The sequence below is a fragment of the Ictidomys tridecemlineatus genome, chromosome 2 (assembly GCF_052094955.1).
Source record: "Ictidomys tridecemlineatus isolate mIctTri1 chromosome 2, mIctTri1.hap1, whole genome shotgun sequence".
Taxonomy (NCBI): domain Eukaryota; kingdom Metazoa; phylum Chordata; class Mammalia; order Rodentia; family Sciuridae; genus Ictidomys; species Ictidomys tridecemlineatus.
In genome coordinates, this window is record NC_135478.1 from 14,182,794 (window position 1) to 14,189,390 (window position 6,597).

Below are 6,597 nucleotides of genomic sequence, written 5' to 3' on the forward strand. Positions count from 1 at the left end.
AAATTCTCTCTCTCTCTCCTCTTTTTAAAAAAAAGAAAAAAGAAAATTGACCGTGAACTTGCCCCGCGGCGCTCAGGACATTCAAAATGTAGGGCTTCCGACTCCCTCTAGGACACGTTCACCTCCCCAAAGGAGACCCCCACTGCATTGGCAGGCCCCGGTTCTGTCTCTGGACTCTCAAGTCAAGGGAGTCACACCCTTGTGGCCTTTTGGGCCTGGTTTTTGTCACACAGCGTCATGATTTCAAGTTTCATCGTTGTTGTGGCCTGGTCCTTTTACAGCTGAGTGACCTTCCCCTATGTGGATGGACCAGCTCCTTTATTCCTCCGCCCTGAGGTGGACACACTGGTCCTCTGGCCACTGTAAATGGTGCTGCCCTGACCGTGGGCACAAGGGTCTGCTGGAACACCTATGCTGGATTCACCTGGAATTGCCACTAGGAGTGGCCCTGGAAGAAGGTGGACTCTCACGTGGGGGGGGGAGAGACCTACCCCATCGCTCTTTTTCATCTTTGTTTTTTTTTTGAGCCCAGGAGCGGTTAACCACCGGGCCACACCCCCAACCCTTTTCCCTTTTTATTTTGCTGAAGAGTCTTGCTAAGTTCCTGAGGCTGGCTTTTGATCCTCCTGCCTCAGCCTCCAGAGCCGCTGGGATTCCCGGCATGCCTCACCAGGGCAGGCTACTCACTCCCTGCTTTTGATCCCAGATCTCTGACTTTTGTGTCCAGGGTCCCCTGGACGCACCTGTTTGGAAGGGCCAGGATTTGGGTGTCTACCCTCGAGGCAGCAGGGGACAGGGTTCTGAGGACTCAGCCGGCTTCCTCTACTTACAGTGGTTCTGCACGTTTCCGGGGCAACCCAGGAAAGGGCCCCTTTCGGGTGAAGGTGGGGAATGGGCAGGGACCTCCCACAGGAAAGAATGTGACAGGTCCTTCCTGGGGCCCCATGGGGTGTCCACAAGCTCCTAACCGAAGTCCAAGTGTTTATCTCTGCAAGGAAGGTGTGTATCTGGAGCCCCTGATGTCCTGGGGCCCCTATGGGGCAGCCACAGGTGACACCATCTCTCTTTGCAATCACTTTGCGCCGAGCAGAGTTCACTCCCCAGCTCTGTCCCAGCTCTGCCCCAGCCAGGCCCCTCACCCTTCCTCTCAGGAAGCAATGGAGATGGGAGGACGACGCAGGATGAATGGAGCCTACATACACCTGGACCCTCACCCCACAGCTCCTGATCCCAACATTCCAATCCTAGAAACTTCTACAGACCCTCGAGGCAGCAGGGGACAGGGTTCGAATCCTCCCCAAACCCAGCCCCCCCCATCCCAAATCTGACTTTCCACTTCCAGAACCTTTTTGAATGTCAAGCCCGCAACCTCCGGAAGTCCGGGGGAGGAGGTGCGAGGGACAGGTTTCTGGGGCTTCTGGAAGCTTCCAACCCTCTGCAGAGACCCTGGAGCCCTGGGTCCAGCCTGCCTCCCAGCTCATCATTTCTTCATTGAGCACACGATGGGCCAGCGCTGCGTGGGGCCCTGAGCCGGGGGACTGCGCGGGGCGGCGGCCACCTCCAGCCGCGGGGAGCCCCAGGCCGCGCCGGACCCAGGTGGGCTCCAGGACGCGGGAGGAGCGGAGAGGCCCCGAGCGACCGGCGCTGGCCCTGGCCGCGGGTGGAAGGGGCGTGTCGGGGGCGTGTCGGGGGCGTGTTGGGGGCGTGTCGGGGGCGGGGCCGGAGGGCGCTGCGCCGGGGCCACCCGGAGACTCCGCGCGCGCGGCCCGGGGACGCGGCTCGCAGGCTGCAGCGGGAAGGAGCGAGGCCGGAGGCGGGGGCTCCGCCAGGTGAGAGCCCTTCTCCGCTCCAGGGGAGGAGTCCTGGCAGGGCCTGGACGGTCGCCTGGCGGGTAAGTGCTAGGGACCCTGAGGACCTGGCCCTCCCGGGAGTGGGCACCGGGAGGAGGCAAGGAGGGTCCCAGGGAGCCCCTAGCAAGTCCCTGAAGATGTAGCGACGTCCTGGAGCCCCGAGTCGCAGGAACTCGGCTGGCCCCGCCCGTCGGCAGCATCGATCCCCGGCGTTACTAAGGCCACCTGCGGCCTCGGCGGGGGAGGAAAGCCTCCCGAACCCCGGGGACCCCCGCTCCCCGCCTCCTGCCAGGGCTGGGCGGGCTCTCCCGGAGGTGCGGCTGGCACTCAGCCCGCGTCCTCCCGGTCGCTGTTCCAGTTGTGGCGATTGTTAGCCCTCTGAGGGTGGCTGTCCAGGAACTGTCCCCCAGCTCCTGAGGGCGGAACCGCCGTTGATCCCCGATCTCTTCTGGCTGCTCCGGAGCTGGGCCACCTTCGGGAACGTGAGGTGTCCCGGGGTTCCTTCAGGTCCCGGCTCTGCGGCTCGGTAAAGTTGTCCCTGGTCGCCTGGCCTCAGTTTCTCCTCCTTGAGGTGAGACAGTGACCCGGATTTGAGGAGGGCACCTGACTGCTCAGCCAGGACGGGAATCTTTATTATGGGGTGTCCTGCTGGCCACGGGGACTCTTGGTCACGTGACTTTAAGCCTGTGAGCCTCAGTTTCCCTCTGAGTTAAGTGGGTCTCCTGGCAGGCGCCCTGTGCAGGAGGGTGGAAAAGTACTGTGGCCGCTCAGGGGGCAAGGAGCCGTCACCATGATTATGTTAATAATAATTATGGGGTCACCCTTCTGACCAACTTCCCTTCAGAGGCTTTTTTTGTGAGTGTGGCCACATTTTTAGATGTGGAAACTGAGACCCGCCCCCCCAGCGGGAAGACACCCTCCTCTGTAGTTCAGATCTGAGGTTCAGGTCCCAGGGGAGCTGCCTCAATGCGGGCTCTGGGGCCAGCCCTGGGCGGCCAGCCCTTCCTGACAGCCTAACAGTTCCCAAGGCCACCGCCACAGGAGAAGGTGTGGCCCCTGAGTTGGACAGCTGGCCCCCACCTGGCTTAGATGAGCAGGTCCTGTTTGCCCAGCTGCGATGCCCTCCCTCTCCCCGTCCCTCACTCCCAAGGTGTGGCAGGTTCTGTCCGCTGCTCTGGCTCTGGGGAGAAGGGGCCTTGGAGCCTGTGAGCTCAGAGAACCCCCATAAGCTTGCTCAGAGGCACAGCTGGGTCGACCCAAGAGGTACTGGGAAAGTCTAAGTGACTTCTCCTCCTGCCACCAGCCTCTGAGGTCCAGAGCAGAGAAGGGACTTGTCTGGGGCCACCCCATGAGCCAGGGAGAGGTCCAGAACAATCTCTGCCTGGTGGGATTCTGGTGTGGCTTGATCACCTCCCGTGACGGGGAGCTCATTATCAACAGAGCAAATTAAAGGAAACGCGGTCAGGTGGTGGTGGGAGGCCGCCTCGGCCTCCACCAGCCTCCCCTAGATGAGTTGATGGTGCTGTGCCTCATTTTCCCCCTCGATACAGAAGGGTCTAATCCAGCCCTGCCGTCCTGTGAGGTCAGGTGTAGACAGGCAGATGGTGGCCGGACGCGGGCGCTCACGTGAGCTCTATTCTTGATCACACAGCTCTGTGACCCGTTGGTTTGGTATTTACCTTTGCGTGATAGTAGCACGACTTATTGCAGCACCATAGGACACTGCCCAGCCTGAAGGTGTGGGGGTCCAGGAAGTCCCCAGAAGTGGGGCCCATGAGACGTCAGTGTCCCCCATCTGCCCTGGGACACATGAAGGGTTAAGCCGGGAAGCCCAGCCCACCTAGCAGGGGAGCCCAGGTGAGCCGGGCTGGGGTTGCCTCACGCTGGATCCATCCCCAGCCCCCGGGCAGTTTTCCCAGAGAGGGACGACAGCTCTCTAAATGAATCACTGTGACCGTAACTGCCTTGGTGGGGATTGAGCCTTGACCTGGAAACCAGGAAGCCAAGGTCTAAAGAGTGACGTCCCCCACCCTTTCCACGCCCAGGTATTCGCCCAGAGCACTGGGCACAGTCGACCTGGAGCCCTGGGGCAGCACATGGTTTTATGAAGCAGCTCTGGCTACAATGAGCCCGTCTAAGGAGTTATCTTTACTGGGAGTTTTCTTCTTTCTTTTCTGTTTGTAAAAGTGACTCCCGTTCTTCATAAAAAGGGGCTCGCCCATGCCCATCCTCAAGGGTAGAGCAAGCCGGTACCAACAGGCGAGGAGCCGCCTCAGTCTCCGTGGGCTGTGTGACCTCAGGCAGTTGAGCACCTTCTCTGTGCCCATCTTGTCCACCAAGACCCCTTGGAAGGCCCCAAGGGAGGCACTGGGGCTCCTTCGAGGCGGGAAGAGTTTCTTCCCCCTGGAGTCCAGCTCCAGGAGATTACCGTGTGCTGCCTTTCTCTCCCAGTGCTCACCTGAGTTCCATGAGTCTGGGGGCTGTTCTGTTATCCTGGCTGAGTCCCCCAAACCTAGACCCAGCTATGGGACACCCAGGAGGAGGTCAGCACTTGTTCCAAGAGTCAGGGCTTCATGTAGGTGACAACAGTGGCTGCTGTTGATATTAACATCCTGGTGGCCCTTCACAGACATGTCCCTTACGAGAAAGGTCACCATGCGGAGCTGGAGCGTGGCCCTTGTGCACACAAAGGGGGTTCTTCTAATTGCTTCCGTCACCCTTGACCCCTCACTGGTGTGAGAATGTTCCAGAACATTCTGAGAAAGTCCTCAGAAGGTTCCACGCCCCCCCCCATTCAAATCCCAGCCGAGGGCTGGTGAACGAGCAGAAGCTGTCACTGATGTGGATAGAATGCTCGAACCCGCTGCCGCTGGGACCTGGCTAGCAGCTGCCACCATCCCCCTGGAAGATTCCGAGGTCCAGGGGACCCAGCTACTTGTCCTGGGCCCCACAGGTGGTCAGTGGGCTGCCAGGGGCCACCATGGCTACTTCAAGGACCCAATCTTCCTGATAGGGAAACAGACCCCGGCTGGGGCTGGGCTGGAGCTGGGGCTGGGGTTGGGCTGGGGCTGGGGCTGGGGCTGGGCTGGGGCTGGGCTGGGGCTGGGGCTGGGGCTGGGCTACTCCCCTCCCAAAGCTGGAGTTGGGCTGGGGTAAAGCGCAGGTGGGACAGGCTTGGAGAAGGTGCCAGGACTCTGAGACTCAGTTTCTCATCTGGAAAGTGGAAGCGACATGAGGGGGTAGAGGCCCCCAAGTTGGGGTCAGGCAGGGGGCCCTTGGGGTCAAGGGTGGGCATAGGTCAGAGGGGGCGGGGCCTGGGCTGTGGGAGTGTGCAACCTTCAACCCCTCCTGTCACTTGGCCTCCTATTGAGGAGGACAGAAGTGCCTGGAGCGACACCTACCCAGGACAAGCACTCAGGATGGCCATCACCTGGGTTGATGGCAAGGGACATGAGGCGGCGGGGTGGGGGTGGGGGTTTCCCAAAATGAATCCAGCTGGGTGGTGGGCGCTTCTGTGTATCTCGGGGCTTGTTAATATTCAATGACTCATGAATATTCAGTGCTCCATGGACAACGCCTCATGAATATTTAGAGATCACAAACATCTGGTGCCTGGGGACTGTCGAGGGGCCTGTCTCTCTTCGTCCCGGGTACATAGTGTGAACGAAGGTGCCCAGGGGTCCCACAGGCAGCTCCGACTCAACACGGACAGACTTTGGGGCCGTGATTCTCTGGTCACGCTGCGTCCTCGGGTGTCCTCCCTGCCCCGGGGGGAGCGAGTCTGCGGTCATCTAAAGTCAACAGGACCTTGTGCAGGACCTTGTGCGTAGTTTCTATGCAAACACTGCAGCTTTACAGAAGGCGCTCCGAGCGTCCCGGACTTAGGGAGCCACAGCCATCCTGGATGTGGTCCTGCTGAGGACTGGCGGGGTCAGGGTGCCTCCTGCAGCACACACTCGGTGACCCACCTCCCTGAGCTGCCCATTTCCTGCAGAAGATTTGGAGCCGGGACCTACCCTTCAGGTCCACCTGGACCCCCCCCCCTTACTTTTTGGTTTGTTTCTTCTGTTTTCTTTTATGTTTGTGTTTTTGGTAAAAATGGGGTGACTTTTTTCTTCCGGGGGAGGGTCCAAGGATTGAGCCCAGGGGAGCTTAACCACGGAGCCTCATCCCAGTCCCTTTTTATTTCTTATTTAGAGACAGGGTCTCGCTGAGTTGCTCAGGCCCTTGCTAAGTTGCTGAGGCTGGACTTTGAACTCTGGATCCTCCTCTCTCAGCCTCTGCAGCTGCGGGGGATTATAGGCCATTATAGACCACTGTGTTGCTTCCTCTGTTTTCTTCATGGTGCTGTGGAGGGAGCCCACGGTCTCCCTGGACAAAGCTCTTACCACAAGGCACAGCCCAGGTTCTTCTTTTCCTCATGCTGAGGCTGCAACCCAGGACCTTGTACATGACGTGTGTCCCCTCAAGCTACAGATCTACCCATTTTCTGAGGCCAAACACTGGTGGAAGGGAAGGGTGAGGATGAAGTGAGACAAGAGAAAATGACCTGGTGCGTGCTAGGTAGGAACACAGCCATAGAGGACTAAGCACCCAGTCCCCTCTGGGGCTCCAGGCTGGATGGGAGACGGACAGAAGATCAGCAAGTCAGCTTCCGGTGACTTCTGGTTGAAATGGTTCAGAGAAGGTGTGGGGTGGGTGGTTTAGACAGAAGGTCAGAACTTTGCTGAGGTGACATTTGAGCTAT

The 6,597-nt window shown here is 59.5% G+C and overlaps 1 protein-coding gene across 2 annotated transcripts in view; it reads left to right on the forward strand.

Moving 5' to 3' along the window:
• Positions 1-1,726: 1,726 nt before the first annotated feature.
• Positions 1,727-6,597, forward strand: part of B3gnt3 (UDP-GlcNAc:betaGal beta-1,3-N-acetylglucosaminyltransferase 3) — a 17,067-nt gene continuing 12,196 nt past the window's right edge. Inside the window, exon 1 of one of the 2 annotated variants that reach the window (XM_078037805.1) lies at positions 1,727-1,891. The gene's annotated coding sequence lies outside the window, so the exon portion shown is untranslated. The remainder of the gene's footprint in view (positions 1,892-6,597) is intronic. The other variant, XM_078037806.1, reaches the window with a different exon arrangement.